The 24,049-nt window shown below is 36.8% G+C and overlaps 1 protein-coding gene across 1 annotated transcript in view; it reads left to right on the forward strand.

Moving 5' to 3' along the window:
• Window positions 1-24,049, forward strand: part of LOC124361789 — a 77,490-nt gene that overhangs the window by 32,818 nt on the left and 20,623 nt on the right. The window lies entirely within an intron of this gene.

Genomic DNA, 24,049 nt, shown 5'->3' on the forward strand with positions numbered 1-24,049 from the left:
TTTGATATCTATAAAATTAAGTTGCTGTACCCTTACATTTTTCTAAATTTGGAATAAATTACCTCTTGCATTGCCAAAATGACAACTATTTCAGTCATACTAACTGGTGTGCTTATATGATCTATATGATCTTGTTCAATCCAGGAAGAACCTTCCATCTTACAAATTCTGTTTAGATAAAGGCAGTTATTCATTGTGTAAAGGAATTAAGAAATAAATTATTATTTATATTTAATAAATTTATTCTGAAGGGAATACCAAACCCTCATAATAATACAATTGGCCACGTAATAAAAATTTAATATGATAAATATATTAACAAATATTAGCTAAATATTTTTAGAGTTTTACTATTTATTATTTTATATAAAAGAGTGCTTCACTTTAGGCCTACACTTTTCAAACGAGAATATTGAGAGATTTGCTTGAAAACTGGTGTAGCTTTTTGCTTTCGAGCCGTCTAGCGACTAAACCGTTGATCGTAGCTGAAATCTAATTCTTGACGGGTTTTAGCAAATTGTCTGATCTACAAAATAGACACATTATATTTCCCCGCTTCTCTACCGGTACACCCGGAAAATGCTCTCAAATTCGAAAGTTTTATCAAATTTTGCCAATTTTCACTTGTAGACTTTTGTTTGATAAATTGTAGCGTCTAAACAGTAAGCTGTAGCTCAGATTTGATAAAAGATGTTAGTGTGAAGTGAAGTGATCTACAAAAAAGACCCATTGACGTTTTCCCTATTTCCATCGGTTTGGCTACAATTAGAAACTTTTTTTGAATTATTACGTCAAAATTTAACTTCCGCGCTCGATAGCGGCCAAACTGTTGGCCGTAGCTCAAAACAAAACCATAGTAAGATTTAGGAAATGACGTAACCTACAAAAATGTTTCAGTAACCTTTAGTCCTATCTCTATCAGATAAGCCGCAAACCTAACTGCGTGCAAATTTTTTTTAAATTATCACGTGAAAATTTAGTTTCCGGGATCGATCGCGGCCAAACCGTTGGTCGTGGCTAAAAACAAGTTGTATATAAGAACTATAAAATGGCGTGATATAAAAAAATCCAATAACTTTTTACCCTATCCTGAATGGTTTGGCTGCAAAACCCGTTTAAATGCAAATATTTTATAAATATGAGGTGACAATTCTGTTTCTGGAGTCAATAGCGACCGATTAGTTAGTCGAAGCTTATTTTAAATTTTTTATTAGCAGATATACTTATTCTTCTGATAAAGATTGCTCTCTATTTATTTCAATTGCACAGACACAACACACTCCAGTAAAGAACTATGTGTTTTTACTCGCATGAACATTAACCTCCTAACTCCGGAATTTCCGGTTATATACCCGGAATTCTACCATATCGCGTGTAAACCCTAGAAAATACTAATAGTAGCAAATTCTCCAGTGAAATTACTCTTAAAACTTCATAAAAGCTGCCCAGTGCAGCCTTTTCTCCCAAGCTCTGTACCGCCTAAACCAGAGGTAATAGCTCAAATCCAGCAGCAGATCTTTCCGACAAGGAAGGCCCAGTACCTTTTTGTCGTAGCTCCAACGGTTGTCAGTATTTCATTGTTTTGCACTGTTACTAAGTTGTGTGCTGTTTCAATTTTAAGACTCGAGGTCTTCAAATTTGTACTACGCACACATACAAGAAGGTGATTGTTGGAAACTTTTGAACTATCACACATGAGTTCATCACATATTTAATTAGAACTCCAGTCGACACAACACAGTCAAAGGGCCCCTTATCTTTTAGCAGGTGACATTGCAGGTTAGTCTAATATTTTCCACCAATACAGCAAATCCTATGTTCTGGGTAGATAGTGAAATGTATTCTGTAGTTTTCTCGTTGCTGACATGGTTACGCATAAGACCAATCTAAACTGAATCACAGTTTGACTTATAGAAATCAGAACTCCCAGTTTACCAACTTTTACCATTTTCAATAGTGATATAGAGATAATGTAACTGGAGGTTCACAACTAATTTCAATCTTCTAGGGCAAGAAAACTGACCAACACTAGTCGGAGTGCTTTCACCACCTTCTGGCAACAAAGACCAGGATAAACGTTCAGTCAGTAAATTTGCAATGACGTTGTTTTAAAGTAAAAAAGCGCTATATTCCTTTTTTGGTCAAATTAAAGTTGTTTTAGCGAAGTAACTCTCTGCTAGCTAAGTTTCATGCAAACTTCAAAGTGCACAAATGAAGTCCTTCTCGAGATATCTTGCCACATAATATAATCACGTTTCTTTCACAAAGTTAGGTTTTATAGTAGTTTTAGAATAAAAGTTCACTGAGGGTTCTCCAGCAAAAGAAATATTTTCAGCTACTTTCAATACTAACTCCAGTACTATTTTTACTCTATGAATAAAAGTTTCACTTGTTAAAATCTCGTATGTGTACAGTTTGTTTACAAATTAATTTATTCAGCTATTTTCTTATTTCCATCACGATTACTCATAAAACCTATGTCAAAATTTTCGCTAACTCTCAGCCAAATTCCGTGGAGTGACATGGTGTTTTTAATATATAAATGAAGCTTCATGTAAAAAGTCTATAGGTGATTTCGTTTTAGAAAAATCACGCTGATAATACAGATGTGAAATTCTTCCAGCTCCACAAGTAATATTGTTATTGTTATGTAGTATTGGCCCGCAAATGCTCAGCAATACTACAATACTTTGGACACCTTGTTTTCGTTAGGTTACTGTACACTAAATTATTAGTATAAGCGATGTTTTACTCTTTTATTTTACTTTTATTGCTCTAGCAGTAAAAGTCACGAGCAGCGGAACTCCTGAAGGTTATCCAGTCACGTGCGTTGACTACCATCGTACTCACTCCAGTTTACTATCATGTCTTATCCAAGGCTACTGAAGACATATCCTCTACAACACTAAAACGTTTTATTTTCAATGTCAAACGTCTTGTTTGTTCTTTTGTTTCTTGTTTTCACATCACATAGGTGTCCTTGAGATAAAAACCCGACTCCTGCTCCTGGGTCGTAAAAATAAATTTAAATTTCTTACTTATATAAACACCGTGTCCACAAAGTCCTTCTAAGATTACAAAAGGTCATTTGTGACAAACTCCAGGTTCTTTTTGACATGTTCATTAGTACCTTATCAAACTGGCAAGATGTTCTAGTATCAGAAATAGAACGTATTTGTTCAAACATTAGCATAAACATCGCAGTACAACTCCCATTACGGACTGAAGCCCGATTAAATATTAAAACGTTAGTGCGGAAGTTTGCTGGAATTTTAAATACCCTCAGCTGTTTTAAAGTTACAAGAATTAGCATTGCAGATGAAGGAAATCAGAAGTGTAACGGATTAACGCGTTTGGAACGCAGAAGCTTGATGAAGGAGACCCACAAAATAATTTTATTTTCCAGAACTGACTCAGTTTTACGTCTCTTTTATCACCTGGATTAAATTTATTTTGTTAATATACAATGCTGACAACTTGAAATTACACGGCAACTAGCCACTATATGTTATGTTTTACTCTCCCATCTCTTTACATTTTTGAAGTTTTAGGTTTTTACAAATCTAATAGCGAACAGTTCCATAAAATCAAGTATTTCATCCTTACAATACAAGGAATCAGATCCGCTACACTATTAAAACTCTATGAGCAGGACGTGTATTATTCTGCATTAAACCTTTACAATAAATTGCCAAAATATTTAAAACATGAATATTCAATTCAAACATTTAAAAATTCCTTAAAACGTTACCTCAAAAAACGGGCATATTACTCTGTTGAAGAGTACTTAAATACTTTATTTACCTATTTTACTTATTTGCCTTAAATAATTTTTGAGCCAAAGTGTAATTTGTACTTTTGATTTCTCATTCATTTTAGTTATTGTGTTGACTCTGACAATTCACATGTTTATTTTAGCTCTGCTAAAGAATGTAAACACGATGTAAAACCTGTATTGAATACATGAAAGGTGCAGTTTCTAAAAATAATAGAATGTATCACTAGACACTCAGCAAAACAATTAGAGACGGTGAAGTTCGTGAGTTCCTATCCGTGGCGTAAGACCCCACTGGCTCGCACGTTAATGTTATGGAACAAGCGTTCTGACATTTCAACATTGTTTGCTTTTAATTGAAGGTTAATACAAGAGTTGAGACACAGAGCAAGAAACTCGCGAACCGGTGTCAATCCCGGCACCAATTAGCTCTCCAGCTTGAACTGTGAACCCGGGCTCCTCACGTTTATCTTTCGACCATCCGTAGGGTCATTAACATATTTACAGTGAGTAGCTGTTTACCTGTCTCAAAGCATTGTTATGCAACGTTTTGTTGTCCCAAATGGAGTTAATCCACCAAGTTTTATATTTCGTCGATCCTGTGAAAAAATACTGAGCGTCTTTTTTTGTGTATTGATGGAAGTTCATGCAAAAGATCTTTAAGTCGGTACATTTTCCAGCTCTAATGTTGGTACTGTACTTTGTAATTCTCTTCATTTAAAAGGTACTGCAACCTCATAGTATCATAATAATTATAAGGATCTATAAAATTATAAGACCTGTTGAAGGTCTAAATGTTTAAAGGTTTTAATTTGATCGGTACAACTTACTTTTTTCATCAATATTCTCAGCCGAAAAGCTTTAGACATACCTCAAATACGTTTATATTTAAGTTTTCTTTGGACTTACGGAGCCATCAAAATTATTGAGCAATGTTTTGTAAGATCGCCCATGCTCCTTTATCAACATTTTGTGTCATCATTGAATCGAAAATAATCGAAAAATGTTTAAAGGAGAGTCCGATTAAATCTTACTCTCCCCGTCTTCATGGGCCATTGGTATGTGTGAGGACCTTATCAAACTCAGTAATAGTCGATACAAAATACAGTACAAGGTCAAAGGTACTGATAAAAAAGTGCTATGGTCACAGACATGATTTGAATCAGCGCTAACTCTAATTCAAAGTCCGTTGTCTTGGACCGCTCGGGACTCCCTGATTTTAGTATAACATGGATTCCTCGGGCAGAGCCCCCTTGAGGTACGGAATTGTTACAAAACAATGGTTTATTATTATGGTTTATTTGGCTGAACGTTAGCGATAGCTATCACTCAGGAAATTAGAAAAATGTCCTTTCTGCCTGCCTTCCCCATGAAGTCTCGAAACGAATGGAACTAAGATTTTGCATGAAGCATCATGTATATATTCCTCATCATTTGTATATGAGGAACACTGATTTCGTTGATCGTACAAGACACTCCGTGGGATTTAGCTGAGCACCAGCAAGGTTTAACGGTTTTCATATGCAGGCGAACAATTAGAGGTATGACAATTGGGTATCCTAAAAATCATAAATAGAAAGACCACCACAAGAGAGTATCCAGCACGATTAGCTGTGTACAGTTGTCTGTATCATAACTAACCCGCAATCTGTGTTTTACAATCTCAAAATGGCGTGGCATGTTTATGGCCGTGTTGGGAACCTAACCGTCCAACGGTATCAATTAAAGTAGCGGTTACAGATTCACACGTAACAGTTATCTCCCATTGAAATAACCGTTATTGTGGATTGTTATTGGAAAGTAAACAAAGGGAGCGGTAGAAAGTTGCAGGCGGCGGCGCATCCAAGAGTGATTGCAGCAATAAATCTGATCAGATCGCAAATAGATAACCCTCCCGCTCTGCGGACTGCTTTGTTCTTCGACGCAGGGTTAATTATTTATCTTGATGACTCTCCATCATTTCTGATAGAGTAATTTCACTGGTGAACTATCCAAGCTCAACAAAAGTGGGTTAAATGAAAAGTTGAAATGAAGAAGTAAAAGCCTATAAGGAAATTTCACAGTTCAAGTGTATCATTTGTCACTCTGGTGTAAAAATATTATCAGTCTTTTCAATACACAAACTATATTTCTCGAAAAATATACTTTAAAACCATAAATTACATTAAATGAGTTGCATTAACATAACGGTTTAAAGTGGTAATTTTGATATTTTTATCCATAATGTGATTGTTCACCAATTATCAATTAAGTTATTAGACTTAATAGAATATTGGGAAAGTAACATTTTTTTTATTAATAAAACTCAGTGACGTATATACATAATTATTTCGGGGGAGTCTGCCATTTCTGAGGGGTGAGTAAGATCGGGGATATGGGGTTCTCTTCGAAACGTGAGGGGTTCCTTCCCCGAAAAACTAATAATATTAATGAAACCTCACACTTGAGTTTTAGAGCATGTTTAAGTGTACCTGAATTCAAATGGTTTATAAATTCTTGAGCATCTACATATTATCAGTTCCTAAACCTATTTAATTTCTGCCACTTGCATTAATCCTTAAATGATAACCACAGACTCAGTATGTTATATAGTACATAAATTAGGACCAACTAACTTAAACTGTCCAAAATATTTTAATGGTAATTTTCGCACTTAAGTATTTAGAAAATAAGGGTTTGAACTGAATTCTTTGTATTGAAATGATTACTGAGGGGGGTTTGGTGAAATAATAATCCAGTGTGTTAATTAATTTATCAATATTATGCACCTTATCAACAATCACATATCCTTACTCAGTGGGAGTAACGACTATTGTGCTTAAAAGTTTACCGCAATAGCAATTGTAACAATTCTTTTCAAAACTTCGGAGATGGTATACTTAGGTACCTTACATCGTTTGACGTGTACGCCCCTGGTCAAGTGTGAATATATACAGGGTGGGCCATAAGTCAGTTGTCACTAGCAATCCTTAGACTTTGTTTTTCCTAGCGTAGTAGTTGTGAACTTGACTAAGTCAAACACTAGCAGTTTGAGGTTATGTTTGTTTATTGTCGATATCTGAGAAAGTATGAATAGGACATTAACAACAGAACAGCGTGTGTGTTTGTTTTGCAAACATGGTGGAAACATGATCATAATTATAGTGATGTTTGTGATTTGTTTGTGGAACGTTTTCCAAATATCCAGCCTCCATCTCGACAAGGTATTCGCAAATTAAATTTAAAATTTGAAGAGACTGGGTCGGTAGCGGAGCTTCCTCGTTCAGATAGGCCAAGGTATGTTACTACAGAAGAGAATCTGAATGTTGTCGCGCAATGTTTTGTGCAATCACCGACGAAATCGCAAAGAAAAGCATCAAATGAGTATGGAGTAGCAAGGACAAACCTTTGTAGGTTCATTGAATACTACATGTTTTCCTGTATTAATAAATTGTATTTGTACTACATAGTAAAATAAATGTATTTGTATTTTCGCTTGTTTGGTATATTATTGCACCAAATGCATTTTTGACAACTGACTTATGGCCCACCCTGTACTTTCAGTGTTTAAACGAGGAACGTATGCATTAACATACGAGTATGTTTTGGAGGAACATCGGTTTAATTTAAATATTGCTGGTTCAGAGTGTACCAGAATGGAGAATCAGTTTGTAATGGTTACTTGCTGGATTGGAATTTGATAGTGTTAAACATTGCAGTAGTACTCATAACATCTGAGGGTTTGCTGTTCTCTCTTAACCGTCTTTGATTTGAAACATGACAACTAATTGACATACGCCGGAAGAAAAATAGTTCGAAATCTGATAAATTATTAGTATACATATAAAGCAGTTGTTTCATTTAACACAAAGAGAATGTTGCCTTTAATATCCACAACTGAGGTGCAAGTTTAAACTTCAATTTCAATTTTCCTTGTTAAGGTTATCCGAAATCACATTTTAAAACATTTCCCCCAAAGACCTCATATCTAAAGTTGGTTGGAATTCATGGTATATATAATCTTAAAAACACTGAAGCAGGTTTAGAGGTTATATCCTCCCACATTTCACTGTATCGGACTTCGAAAATTGTGATAATTGTGGGATTTCGCTTATTAACAATTTTATTATTGTATTAGAAGTGCTTAACTCTAATCTAATGTGTCTAGTATCTAATGTGTTATAGATAGCGAACATTCAGTCAGAAGGGTCAATTATTAGAGCATTTATACTTATGCGCTCATACGAGAAGTTAGAGTAAGTATTATCATTCATTAGTTAATTGTGTTATTGACTCGACAGAGCCCACACTTCTGGTCGTGCCGCTTGTCCGTCGCGTCGGTGCGGCTTTAAGAAGATTTGAAACTTGATACATAGGTCCAAAGAACAACTCTATTGATCTTGGGATAAAAGGGTCCGAATTAAAGGCAATTCTAATACTTTTACACTGGTCTTATAGGTGTTGACAAAATGAAAATCTCAGAATGAGCAAATTTTTAAGCAATATCAGCACAGTTAATCGTGTAACATAGTGACACATGTGATGAAGTTACTTCGTTTGATTGGTTGCTAAGTCTTTAGAGTCAATTTCCGGGTCCTGCCGTACCAGATTATTAAAATCAATCACAAATTATTCCATAAATAACACGTGGATGTCTGTTTTTTACATAAAAAACGTGATAGATTTACATCTAATCACTGTCTAAATATTGACAGTCGTCATAAATTGATATCAGTGTAAACCTTTGAATAAATCATGGATTCACGGAGCCTGTGAGTTTCGTAAGAAACTAATAATCAATACAAAGAACCATTATTTCAACAACCTCTATCATCATTATATTTATGAAGACGCAATCGATTGCAATGCACATAGGCCGTCTTCATGTGTAAATTGCCAAAACTAGCAATCAGCATCGCTGGATTACGATTGTTTACCCCGCAAATTACATACATCCAGCAATCAATAACAGGGATCACTCAAAATTGGTATCTCAACTTTGATGATTTCTTCATACGTTCATTGGGATAATTGGAACCACCAAATGGGTTCAGCCGTGTTTTTTTTCTCTTAGGATAAGAAGCTTATAAATTACACTAAGTCCTATAAAGACCTTTGCGCTGCTTCCGGAGTGACAGGATATTCTGGATGGTTAAGGTTGGGGGTTAGGGGCCGCCTCTTATCGAGATCCATGAGGAAGAATTTAGGGTACTAATCTCAAAGTCATGTCCTCCAGGAAGAAGGGGAGGCCAGCTCTGAACGAGCCTCTCCAGTCAAAGTAGGCAGGGTGTGGCACACCCTTGTTGAGGCTAGCAAGAACCTCTGAGGTTAGGGAACGAACCTCACCAACTCCAGCAGTTATCTCCCGAAATAGACTAGACCTATCGAATTACCCTTGCACCCCAGAATCTCGACATATTTGCGGTTAGTGATGTGCCGCTCCTGGACATCCATAGGGTTGCCCAGATTTAAGTAACACATCGGTTTTTGCTGTGCCCAGTCAGTGGTGGGTTCAACTGGAAGGTATAAAACAGCCAGAAGTGATCCCTGCCGCTTTCTTACTCAACGACCAATGCTACTGTCCGGTTTATTTAACGCCGTGTTAAACAAATAGCTCGTTAGCCCCAACTGCCTCTACCGCCTTGTATCTCAGCTACGCGACCCCCGGTGGGAGGCTCGGCCGTGGGCGAACAGTTCTGTCCGACACGAGAACAGTCTCTATAAGGGAAATGGGGGGTTTTTCCTGGCTTTTCTGCCCGGGTGGTTCTAGATTTCAGTTTGTGTAAGGTGGGCGCAACACTAAAAGTCTTTCTCCAATAAAAAGGCCCGTGAGTTCCGGGAATGTTCGGCAACTTTTGCGTGGAACGTTTAAGAGGGAACGCTAGTCAACTGTCAGTCGTTCATCACAAGAATCCACTTTTTACACGGGATTAAGAGGGAACTGCGTTATAAACAGGAACTCGTCTTAAATCCAAAACTCTTTCACTTTTGAAACTTGGATTTTAGTGCCTCGTTGCTAATAAATTGTTAAAAATGCTATTACATTTTAACTAACCTTACTGCGTTTTTACATATACCATAGTTCATATGATACCATATACTCCTTACCATCTCCTACCTACGCGCCAGAGCAGTTAGTTGTAACTATATAGGCTGAGCGTTAGCGAAGCCTATCACTCAAGGAGCTTGAAACATCTCATTCCTGTCTGTATGTCCAAACGATATCTCGAAAGCGAACTTACCTATAATCTTCAGCTTTTTAATTAAGCTTTTTTCATATATATGCAACTCTCAGTTTGGTGATGGTGCATGTCACTCCATTTGACTTGGCTGAGCGTTAGCAAATATTTTTAAATTGGTAACCGTGAGAATAAAAATATAGCAGAATAAATACATTTTTAAACAAGCTCAGTGTACTCATACGAGATTTTAACAATTGACATGTTTACATGTGTATTTTATTCATAAAGTAAAACGAAATAAACTATAAAATAGAAAATCAACGGTGACAAGATGACAAGATTTGATTTCAATGTACTCTTACGTCCCTACCCTTCCTGGCCTGTTTGTAAACACTGCTATGAACCTAACCCAAAGAATAAGAATGTGAATGTAAACGTGTGGTAAGGTATTTCTTACGAAAACTTTAAATTTTGCTTTGCAACTCATTTATACGTAGACAAGAATGAGTTCTATGTTAGTCCATGTTAAGCCACGGAATTTAGTTGAACTTCATTTCTCATTTCAGTAGGCTGAAACAATTTCTCTTTAGTCTGTTGGAAAAGGTAAGAATATTTGTTCTGTATGATTGTCTGTGCGTCTGTCTGTAGCAGATCTCTAGAATAAAATTATCTATAGACTTTCACATTCAACCGTATCGAAGCCTGTTACAATCACGTGGGTGGCGTAATTCATAGCGTATTTGGTAATAGTAGAATGTTATTTTGAAAATTCATAAGCACTGAAACCCTAAAATCCAAGTGAAACTCTTGTGGATTTGGGACGAGTTTCTATTTATAAAACAGCCTTAAACTTTATCCCTACGTAAAAAACAGAACTGCAGATGCGAGGCCGGTAGCTAACTAGCGTGCCCTCTTAAGTGGAACATAATTTCTGGAGAATGTGTTCCAATGACCTTGAGACAGGACGCGCTGGAGTGTGTTCCGTGGCATTAGCGATAACATCCTCAAAGCTTTCTCGTGTCTTAACATCATACTGTCGGCTGGTCCATCGGCGGAAATATATATAGTGTAATTAAGACATTTCTGGATAACTCATTAAAGCTCGCCTTTGCACAAATTAGTATACTGTAAGGGTGAACAGAGTAGATCTTGAAACGTACAAGTACTCCAGGTGTAGTATTACCGTTTCCTGTCTGATTTGTATGATAGAACTGAGTTTTAACCAAAAAGATTTGGTTCTATCTGGCGAAAGGCAATCCAAAACCTAGACGTCACTGATTTTAATAACTAAAATCAGATAACAGAATTTGCCAGTGTTGCGCTAGCTCTCAGGCATGGCTGGGAGGTCACAATAATGTCGAAGGATCATTCTGCTTTCTTCCAATCTGCATCCTTGTTCCTCGTCACTTTACTCCTATTCTGCGGGCATAGTTAATTATAATGTTTTAATGTTCAAAATTATAGATTACTAAAAGAATAAAAATGTCTAAATATGACAATATTATGTGTGACTCGTGGAATTGTTCTATTTTATGGTGGAAAGATAACTAGATTGGTTATTGAAATTTATTGGTACTTAACGCTTAGCATTACACTTTCATATTTGGTTTGTACAAAAAACTTGAAGTGGTAGGATGAATAAATAAAATAGTTCTTGAAATTTATAGGTACTGACCTTGAAATTATGAGATAGTAAGGCGCAAGCGCATTTTTTTGATATCTGGACTACTAATCGTTTCCAACAGTCTCATGTTCAATCCCACATTACCACAAATTCCCAAAAAAAGAAGTTTGGAGTTTTTCCTGTCCAATAAAATTGTTACTGAGAATGATCTAACCTACAAATTTGAAAGAATGAAGACTTAACTGGACACCCAGTTGTATAATTCAATCTGCTGCTGTTCTGATGAAACCATCGACTCCCCACAACCGGAACGAATTACCGGAAGCCAGCTGTGAATAATTGAATCAGAGTTGTCGAAAGAATTGATAGTTAAGCATTCTTGAATCGGTCGACGCTGCTGCGGCTGGTCCGAACGAGCCTCTCGTTGTTTTAAACTTTTCGCGGAAATTAGACTCGGAGTTGATATAGCTAACCTTTGGAATTCCGTAATAGTTATTCTTGCCATAACGTAACTCTCTCACAGTATAGATAAATATAAAAAGTGCCTGGAGATAACGATCGGTTTTCTGTGAACCTTCACGTTTGCGGGCAACAAATGCCAGTGAACACAGATGAAAGGTGAGGTATCTGGGGCAACGGTCGCGGCAACGCACCGTGTGTTGCGATGTGGTGTGTTGCCTCGGGCTCCGGGTGAGTCAGGTGTGAAGACTCGTGTTTATGTATACAGACGGTAATGTGAATGTGGGCAAGTAAATGGTAATGAGTGTGAAGGTATCGGTGCCATGAGGTCTGGCCGGCCGTGACATTCTGGCGCATCGTTGTCCGCGACTGCCGAGTCACGAGTCACGCTCGCCTCCGGCCTCATGCACTACAGATACAATGCATGCAGTATTTCCCAACTCTATTCTTCTCCGTTTTTATCCAAAGTTGCTAAAAAGTGTTCCAGCGAGGGAGTGGTTGTAGCACGAATATACTAGAGGCTCTGTGGCAAACGTCATCTCAAGTGGAGCAACCTTAAGTTTTCCCCTTGGGAATAATGTCAAACCATGTTTAAACCTCCATCCAGCAGGGATATACCTTCCAGTTGAAGCCACCACTGGGCACAGCAAAAACCTCGTGGATGTCCAGGAGCGGCACATCACTTACCGCAAATGTCGAGATTCTGGGGTGCAAGGGTAATTCGATACGTCTAGTCTACTGCGTGAGATGACTGTTGGAGTTGGTGGGGTTCGTTCCCTAACTATCAGAGGTTCTTGCTAGCCTCAACAAGAGTGTGCCTCCCCCTGCCTACTTTGACTGGAAAGGCTGGTTCAGAGCTGTCTTCCCCTTATTCCGGGGAGACATGACTTTGAGATGTAGTGTCCTAATTCTTCCTCATGGATCTCGATAAGAGGCGGTCCCTACCCCCTAACGTTACCCATCCTTAATATCCTGTTACTCTGGAAGCAGCGCTAAGGTTCTTATAGGACTAAATGCAATTTATAAGCTTCTTGACCTAAGAGAACAAAAAAAGGTTTAACCTCCATCCAAACGCTTTTCTTGTAAAGCTTTTACTTAAGGAATGAGTAAACAATGAATAAATTATACATTTTGACATTTTTTTCGTACGAGTTACAAAACTCTTTTGGATATTTTATATTCATATCTTTGAAATGAAATTCGAACAAAACTTTTGAGGTCTGACATTGGTATTGTGGATATAAAATCAATATAGCCACAAGAACGACCTGCTCTCATTTCCCCACGTGGGTTTGGCAGCATGGGAGTAAATAAACCTTTCAAACTCATATATTATGATACATAACAGAGACAATTACCATCATAGATTACTAAACTAAAAGAAACCAACTATTACCATTAACACTGGCTCCAAAACGGCATAGTACATAGTATCATGCTGTGAAGTTAGTCAGCTTGTTCAATATATGAAAGCGAACGTGTTAGGAATAGTAAACAAATAATAAACAAACATAACCACGTTATAAACCATGTGATGCAAGAAAGACATTATTCTAGAGCGTTCACCTTCTACAGATAATAGTCAGAGTCATTAATACTCTCAGGTATGTTGACCATTATCGAGTTTATCTCGCTTGGATGAGCATATAGAATTTGTAGACTTGTAACTTGCCTTAGACATCACGAATTATTCAGTTGGTGATAACCCATACATTGTCAGATTCGAAAGCTGTTGCATGTTGGACTGGTGAATTATATACGAGTATGTTGTCATCTTCAACTTCGTTCTCGTCCGATAAAACATCAACTACTTCGTCACCAGCTGTGCTGAAAGTCTCATATATCAGATGCTTCCCCGCCGTTAGCCATCCTCACACAGGAATATTTGGAATTTCCATCCTGAAGATGGATTTTGCTCACAAAAAGCACGATTTATAGAAGCCTGATATGACATTTTCATTAATATGGAACCATGAATTTCCAGCCAAACTTTCAAAGATTAACAACAACTTTAAAATCGATAGTAGTCTGCGATAGTTCTTGCTGAATTAAGTGACTGAAGTTATAATCAAAGACTATTGGTGGTCTCCAGGTAGAACGTGACCCTAGTTTGGTAGATCAACGTCTCTCAACTTTCAAGTTCAGTTCCCTGCTAAAAATATATTATTTATAATCTATTCTTTCTGCCACTCAATTGACTTGAGTCGTATATTAGTGATGGAAAACAATGTGTGGAATATCAGACGTGCATTTGAGAGGGGTTGGTTTGGACATTGTATTCGTCAGGGATCCATCCTTAGCCCACTGCTCTTTTTATAATATATCAATAACGATTGCTCATCGTTTCATCACAGACGAATCATATCAGAACTTTCTGAAAATGAAACACAGAACTCAAAATTATGAAATTTACTGAGTTCAATAGTAAGATTCAGCATTTCAATGAGCCCAATCTTAAAAAAGGCAACAAAACCAAATGTTTTTAAATTTTTTACGATTGAGATATTTAGTTTCAAGTCGCCTGAGTCGAACTTATATCGATGAGATCTACTCTACAAAATTCCTTAGACGTATTACCTTTATAATAACGGTTCCCCCACCTGACGAAGATGATAGATTCCAATCCTCGAAACTTTGTGTTATACCTTTTATAACCTATAACGATGGCAGATGTCCGAAATCCTGTTATCCTTTCAAACCTTTCATCGTGAGTAACAAACTTTAAATAAAGAGTACTACGTCAGATGTTTGTAAGATGTGTCTCTCGTAGATATCGAGACAAAGAGAGGTCAGTGCAGTCGGAGTATAATAATTGATCTGTAAATGCAGACTCCGAGCTCTAGTGGACCGTGACGACACCACAGCACGGCACAGACACAATACGCTGCGGTGTCTATTACACCAGGAAGCCGCCACCGCCAGACTTGTGGCTGGCTCAGCACTCCTCTCAGCTGATAACATCACAGTGGCACAGCGACCTCACGACACCTCAGCTCCTGTTCACCTTACATAAATATCTTACACTTCAATCTCATCTCAACACCATCAGGGGTCTCAATCTTATCAAATTCCTCGACCTGACGAGACGTGACATGGCAGAATTCCACACAACCCATCCTCTTTGGCTTCCACGATCTCTCGTCCTACAAAATCAAACAAAACATTGGGTTTCATTCGAATCGAAAAGGGAATCTTCTCCAAAACTGGATATTTTCACCTACAATTGAAAAAGTATTCATCGTGTAACTCTTATAGTGAACATAACAGTCACTTTTGGAGTATTTCAAGGATTGTTGCTGGTTCTTCTTTATTTCTAATTCCAAAACTGCAACTCCTGTAAATATCTTCACACGAAATTAGGAATCCCGGAAATTCTGCACTGTAACCTTTACTTTCTTAGGAAAAAAAAGTCTGAAGGCTAATTCAATCCCAGATCAGATTTAGTCCTTATTCCGTTCCAACATAGATCAAATTAGATGGGCATCATTTCGTTAAAAGTGATGGAACTTCTAACTTTACAATGCTAGACGTGACCATTAATTGAATGGCGTTAGTGCATACCTTCAAATGTCTTAAAGAACTGAATGTAGGATGTAGGTCGGTCTTCAGTTATGTATAAATATAGCAAACTCTAATGTTGTTTTATATGCCTTTTGGAAGAGTGAAATGTTCTGTATTTACAAACAAGAACTGTAAGAATGTAGAGATTAACTCCATTTCACATTCCGCTTAGTGCAGCGTCTGATAATCTGACACTGTCACAGGCTGACTCCTGGAATCTGGAGTCCATGTCCGTCTGTAGGTATCCAAAAAAAGTCAACGACGAAGTTCAAAACGAATTCTTTGCATCGTTTCGACATCAGAGACACTTAGACTGCAAAAGAGCTTATCTGGTTTACTCAGCAGCAATCCAGTGCAATCTAAATGGCGATTGTTTGAATAATTGAGATTTTCATTTTTAATCCTGCTCCCGATGACAACATTTTGGATTTTCAATTATAATTTAATTGTGTTTTGTAAATAATTTCTTACATTTCCATAACTTAAAATTTGTAAATGGGTTACAAGTCGTCCAAGTAAAAAAAGCGCCCAGAAGAAACAGTTCACCGCCTGAACGAGTTAGCCAAATCTTAGTTGCCTTCGCTTGTTGAATAGAATATGGTGAATGATGGTGACGTTCCATGATGAAAATATATTATAGGTGCTTCCATGAGTCTGTATATCAACGCTTTATACGTGTAAGTGTAATATATAGGAAATGGTGGCTTGCAATCCAGTATGTTATACGACCACCATTAATGTAATTAAGTATTGCCACTATTAATGAATTGTTGAGTGAAGTTTTCTCTAAATCGAATATAAATTAATTAAATAATTGTAGGTTAGATGTTTATTTTATATTTAACCGTCATTGCCGTGTATGTTTCTAAACCTTGTTTAAAATATTGTAACAAAACGATTTCAATTACAATGGTTATAAGGTTGCGACAGTGAGTTCCTTGGTAACCTTCTAAGGATGGTTCTTATTTACACACATCCTTAGAGGTATGTTGAGGACATTCAAGCTTAAGCCTTATGAAATAGAATGCCGGTAACTGAAGTTGAAGAATAATAAGGAAGCCTAAAAGGGACAAACGCGTCTTTGGTGGCTTTATCCCGTAAATACCAAGAATTAAGTAAACTAAGCACCAAGTAAGTAAACCAGTACAGGTAGGTTAAGAACATTTAAACTTAAAACTTAGTAAATAGAATGCCGGTAACTGATGTTGAAGAATAATAAGGAAGCCTTAAAGGGACAAACGCGTCTTCGGTTGTTATATCACGTAAAAATCAAGAATTAAGTAAATCAAGTACCAAATAATTAAACTAGTACAGGTAAGTTAACGAACATTCAAGCGTAAGCCTTAGAAAATATAATACCGGTAAACTGAGGTTGAAGAATAATAAGGAAGCCTAAAAGGGAAAAACGCGTCTTTAGTGGTTTTATCCCGTAAACACCGAGAATTAAGTGAACCAAGAGTAATTTCCCAAGGAGTAAGAAATTAAAGCGAGGTGCGCCAATTTCCGAGTCCAAAGAGCAAGGAAACATTAGCGCGCGGCGAGCAGTGGATGACACTATTGTGGATGATTTCATAATTGTTGACGTATAAGAGAAGAGATGGACGGACCAGAGTCTGTCACGAGCGCAAAGTTCATCACGACAGAGGAATCTACACGCGAAACGTTATTGTAATGAGATAAACAGAGTAAAGCCACGACCTGTGTCGAAATGGCGGAGAGCGGTACCAGGCTGGCCCGCGTCTGGTACCATCGTGGTGAGTCTGTGGCCTGTGGACAGTCGCTTCTCTTTGTTACTGTCGTGCGAATTGGGCCCCACTATTGTTGCACGCAGACTCTGTCATAGTGTGTTGTAAGTCGAACAATAGCACGGCCAGATCATAGGCTATGAGCTAATCTTCAGTGGGTAATCAGAGCCAACATCGCTGTTTCAAAATGCGTCAATACGGAATTTTGTTATTTTTATATTAATTTAATTGCAGTATTGTTCTTATAATTTAATTAATTTAAATACAACGCAATGTAATTAAAAATTATAATGATTGGGAGAATCAATCAATCAATGTTTATTTCAGAGACATGGTACACATGAATAGCAACCGTCAATATCAAAGTAACAGAGCTAACATTGTGTACATTGTCACCTCATCAGGATCACATTTCAAACATACAATTCAACATTCATGCAACTTTCATCCAGTTTCCAATTTTCCATCTACATCGCTGAAGTCATTTTCAGACGTCGGTCAATACTAATGACAATGCATTTTAAGAGTAACTTTTTATTTAGTTTATCCTCGTCGTTCTTTGTATCGTTTACATGTAAATGCAATTACTCTACTGTATTGGTGTTAGGGTAGCACATTAAATTATCTATCCTTCCAGTTTAGTTCAAAATTTTTATTCTCTAACTAACCACTTTCATTTTCCATCTATTCCACTGAATCAATATCAGAGGAAAAAAATTAAAAATAAAAGTCCTAAATTAAGTTTAATTCATTTATGATTAACAATTCACACATACGCACACACGCGCGCAAGCACACATAAATAAACTCTCTGATTTTATAATATCAATTTTGGAAATTTTAAGACTCTAAGATAATTCAGGTAGGTATATACACGGAGATTTAATTACCTTAAAATCTTATATGTAATATTAATCTTATAGATAACTAGCGGTTTCACACGCTTTTCGTAAGCTATCCCCGTGCATGAGCACTTCTGGTTCAGTAAATTATATTTCCAACGCCGATGTAGAGTTTGTCTTGATGCCACGTCTCTTTACAATTACATGTACTTTATTCTAAAGTGGTCTAACACTCAAGCTTTATGTTCAACGAACAATTTATTTTAAAATACAAATATACATCACAAATTAGCGCCTTCAAACACTGTTTGGCTATGTAATATTCGTAACTGTCGTAAATTGCAGTTTATAGTGTGCAGACGCTTTGAAAACTTTTATCTTTTGCAGCTTCGCCAGGTGGCGGAATCCATCAATAGGCATGGCATATAAACCTTCTCCGTGGAAAAATACATATACATACACATTTTCATAATGATCGGTTAAAAATTTTACGATTCCATAAAGGACAAACACACAAACATTCATTTATATATATATATATATATATATATATATATATATATATATATATATATATATATATTACAAACATTTTAATTATAAAATGAGAGAGTTTGTTTTCTTAAGAAACTTAAAAAATACGTCAAAAAGTAGATCATTGAGACCTGATTTGCCACTAGTAATATGGCGATAAGTTCAAAAATAGTAACCGAAATTCATACCGGTACCGCTGGTATGACCTGAGGTATCCCCAACACTGAATCTCAAAATATAAACCTTCCCCATTTAATGAATGAAAACACATAAAGGTGAATGAACTCAAAACTGTTTGAACCAGTAAAGGACACGATTCCACTTTGTACGCTTGTAGTATACAAAATTTCATGTAGTAGAGGTTCACACGGGGGGTGGGGGGGCGTTTAATATGTACTTGGGAGTGCCGATGGCTGAGCGGTCTAAGACGTCGAACTTTGCATCTCAATTAGAGAATAGCTCAGTTCCAAATCCTGTCTGTGGCAATAGCACTTTTTATCAGTACCATCGACCTTGTACTGTATTAAAACGCTCCCCTTACTCCGTTTGATAAGATCTTTGCAAAGGCAAGTGGTTCAAGAGAACGGGCAGAATGAGTTTTAAAGGGGATAGACCTCATCTAAACAAATCTACATGCTTATTATCATCCATGAATAATAAAAGAACCTTCAGAAATAATATATAAATAAAATGACCAACAGCAGATCGTGAAATCATCAAAAGATGACAGACTGTAATAAATAACCCGCGTTGGTCACTGATTTGTGATATTGATCTTGATTCATTAGCCGTAGGTAACCCAGTTATAGCTCCGCCCCATTCAACTCACGTGTATAAGCAGATAATTTTATTGGAAGTTCCGGTATAACATCTGATTAAGAATATGATTCTCCACAGAGAGCTCGGAAATATTTCAAGAACCTAATTGTGTGAACAATGTTTCGGCGAAGTCTAAAGCGGAAAGCTCACACTGTAGTGATGACACCGGCCATGGAAGAGTTTCAGGATCAGTCACTGAAGGGCTTAGCGATCCATGTAAGGATCAACAACTTAGGTCCTGGTAGAGGGAGGTTCATTGGTGAAGGAGACGTCTTTGTTTGGGAAAGCGTTAAAGCCGTGCCCGGATCCAGTAAAACGTAGAGCGTAAGAAAACCACAAGCCTGGTTGGAACCGTAGATACCGAAATGATTGGCAAATTGCACACGGAACGGTGACTTCCAAACAGTGACTGGAGAGTACAGTAGCGGTGACTGTGACAACAGCTGTCGGGACAGAACCATGACCACGGTCACGGTCCGGGGCATCGACCAGTTCAGCTTCCGACAATCACTCAAACAAACTTGCCATCTGCTTCGAATCGGCACTAGACCTCGATCTGTCTCAAATATATCGGTTTTATAAGAAACCAGATACTTCCTTATCCTGTTGCTATTGGGTTTACACACGCAATAGCAGAAAGTCGAGGTTCCTTCGACATAACTTTTCTCCTCAGACACAACACACAGACACAGTTGTTGTAGTTACACAATTGGTAGTAATTGACTGAGTTAGTCTTTAATTTTTATTTCATTATTATTTATGCGGTTTAATGGGGTAAAAGTTTTCGACACACTGATATTCCTATTTCAGTTATACATATTGAAATAAAGATATAATACGAATCAAAAAAGGCCTGTAGCCTTAATGGTAAGATTTAGTTAGAATTGAACTATTGCCATAGATTAGTAGATTAATTTAAATTGTCGCTGATTCAAGATTGCTCGATTACAAGATACACTTTTGCGTTGTTATACATAAAGGATGTAGAATCTGTTAAGAATTCGATAGGCTTCACGAAACTGTCTTGAGTTTGCCAAAAACAACAAAACACAACCAAACAAAACCTGCAATGTTAAATGTAAATAATTTCTTAGAATGTCAATATTCTCATACTTTATTTGAGGAAAAGCTTTTCATCATTGCGTTTTGTTCTGTTAGTTTACGAAATTCCTAAATATTCTCTCAAACTTGTATGTACAATAAGGAAACTAAATTTGTACTATTACTTGCGACACAGAACCGGTAAACTAATATACGAATCGAAAATATAAAATATGTTAGTAATTTTACAGAATTAATTTTAGTTACTTAAATGTACTTTGGATTACTGTACGTATTTTACGTAGACCTACACTCGAACAGAATAAAACATGTTGAATAGCGACATAACATATATTTATTGTATATGGTATAAGTACGCCACACCACGTGTCGCATAACAGGCTTCAATGAGGTCGGATGTTAAATTTCAAGCCTATAGATAATTTCATTCATGAGACAGACAGGGAGAGGACTGGAATCATAAAGAAAAGAAAGTTTTACATCCCCCAACAGATAGAAGTGAAATTGTGCCAGTCTACTGAATCCTAGACTTCAATAACGCTCAGTCAAGGATGAACAAGCACCATCAAGAAATCATTACAAGTCCAATGCACAATTTAGTCTACAGATGAATTCTTACTGAAGAAATCTTGCAGAACCCGTAGACTATATGATTTAATATGTTACGTATTGAAATGCCATATGAGTGTACTCAGTTTATTTACAAATTGATTTGTTCAATAAGTTTCTCATTTACATCATGGATACCCCTAAAACCATTGTAGAAACGCCAAGCCAAATTCCATGGAGTGTCATGTACCATTAGATGTTGCTTATGTAGAAAGCGCAATGCAAAATTTCGCGTTTATATGTTAGTTCGTTCTTCAGATATGTGCGGACAGATAGACAGACAGACAGAAATGAAATTTGCTCAGCCCTTTGAGTGATAGGTTTCGCTAACGCTCAGCCAATAATTGTACGTACATTATTGATGTCCTTTAATTTGTAAAATGTTGAATTCTTCTAGATGTAAGATAATTATTTTACTGCTAATCCAATCCCCTACGACTTAATATTGTTTCAAATAATTTTCCAGGAGTACAACTAACTGAGAATCTTAAACATGTCAAAGGACAAATTTCTGTACAAAGATCTCGTCAACTCCGAATCCAAACCGTGTCACGATATGTGCCATATAGGGAAAGGTGAACGAAGAAGATTAAATCGAAGACCGAAGTGTTGCAAATATGTTTTAGGCGATTTTAAAGTTTTCGACTCGACTTTGGGTAATTTGTGCCGAATTCCGGCGTACCATTTGATTTAAGACCAGATACTGACTTGTAGGTCGATATCCTATACAAGAAGACAGGTGTTAACCTAGATTGTTGCCGAGATACCTAACATGTGGTTTAGCGATTTTTCGGCAAAAAATCTAGACACGAAAGTCGGGCAATAAAAATCGACTTAATGATTACGTAAGTATGTTGCGAAACTCGATATAATTTTTGCATTCGCCCACTAACGTGGAACAACATTTGAGAGCTGAATAATTAGATTTTTAATCAATATTAGCAAAAGCAAAGTGACAAAGCTACATTTCAAACCCTTCGGGTTTGACTACATATTGGATAACCAAACCCTAATCAATAACCTTTAAGAATAATTATGTCTTTTCCCTAACACATTCTAAAAAGAAATAAAAATGTTTTTCTCTCGAGCGAGAAGCTCGCTACGTACTTCTTCTATATTTTTGTTCTCAAGATATGTGTAGATGTGTAACCTTTAATAATATGCCTAAAATGGAATTTTCTTTATTCTTCTAACACATTCTAAAAAGAAATAAAAAATTTCATTCTTTCCAGCGAGGAGCACGCGTTGTTCCTTGTTCTATACGTTTGTTCTGAAGACGTGTGTAGGATAACCACTACGTAAATGATATAATTAACCTCTTGAAGACACAGTACACGTAGCACTGGAGAGTTACAGCCTGACACATCCCGAGTGTGGGTGTATTGTTTACAGTAACAAGCAAGCACTCTCCGATACGTTAGCACTTTCTAACGGAACTGGGCAAAGCTGCACGTACTTCGGTCGATCCGAGGCGAAAGTGACCTTGCACATTCACGCCCCCCATAATTGCTCTCTTCCCATGTTTACTCTGTATCGAAATACCAGTTTCCTTCTCCTGTCTGGTCACACTCTACTCTTGATGAACGCAATTTGTCATTTATTCGTAACAATGGTACTCTGGTATTATCCGCAGCCCACTATTTTTTTCTTACCGGGAACCTAAATACACTTCATTATTACAAAGAATAAACTTTATTTTACTTACTGTAAAAACTGCATATCATTATGACGATCGATTCTAGTTTTCTGCATCCCGAAAATCAGCGATGTCGGCGGGAAGTAGGTCACTCTGTCCCTATCTACTTCGTGTTATTACGCGAAATATACACGTTGTGCATACGTAAATATCATAAATATAAAAAGTTAATGTTAAAGTTGACATTTAGAGCGCTCATATGACCTGAGATTAAATTCGGGTGACTTTTCTGATGTCAGATCACGTTGGACGATCTGGCACGTGATCTGAGTTCGGGACAGTACCGATAGGAAATGCCCCCGGCCATCAGAGCAGGCTTCAATGGCGCCTTCGGCGCCATCCCACGCTTCTGGCGGGAAAAGAAAAACATCCCTCTACGTAGTACCTAAATTCAAGCTCAGATCACGTGAGCGCTCGTAAATGTTGACTTTATTTTTTAAATTTTATAATACATAAGTATGTATAACCTAAAATAAATAGTACCCGAATAACTAAAGACAATTTTAAATACTAATAGAGAAAAATATAAAAAAAGCTCTTTTTGATTATTCTACGAGGCTTTGTGGGCGTTTGAAACAGAATTTAAGGGCATCTCATAACAGGGGCAAAGAAAATGGTTGAAGGATATGAATGAGGATTTGCAGAATGAAAATAAAAGATGACTAGAGAAAATGTTTTAAGCTATAAAAGATTTGGTTTCTTTTAAAGTAATGTGTAAAAATGAGTAATTTTCTTAAATGATATTTTATCAAAATACGTTAGTTTGACCATGAAAGTCTTGTAAGCACCTGAATTCAAGCTTTCAAAAATCGTTCATATAGAGTAAATACTTTAATATAGTGTAAACTCTGAAATCATATCAAGGTTACATGACTCAAGTAAACTTGCATTAAGTAACTTGGCCAATGTCAAACATACCGCTTAAAACATTACATGCTGTAAAATGTTTATATTTTTGTTTCATCTGTTTTTTTTTTTTTTTTTTTTTGTTTTTTTTTTAGAGGCCTGGTTACAAATTTGCTTGTATTTGTTACATTAAACACCTCTAAATTCCTCGTGGAAGATCAAACAAAGAGTCTTTTACTAATTCTATCTTCAAGGAAGCTATTTGAAAAGATAACGGCATAAGATTGTATCATGCCAACCAAAGACCGACTTCATT

This window comes from Homalodisca vitripennis, chromosome 5 (assembly GCF_021130785.1).
Source record: "Homalodisca vitripennis isolate AUS2020 chromosome 5, UT_GWSS_2.1, whole genome shotgun sequence".
NCBI lineage: Eukaryota > Metazoa > Arthropoda > Insecta > Hemiptera > Cicadellidae > Homalodisca > Homalodisca vitripennis.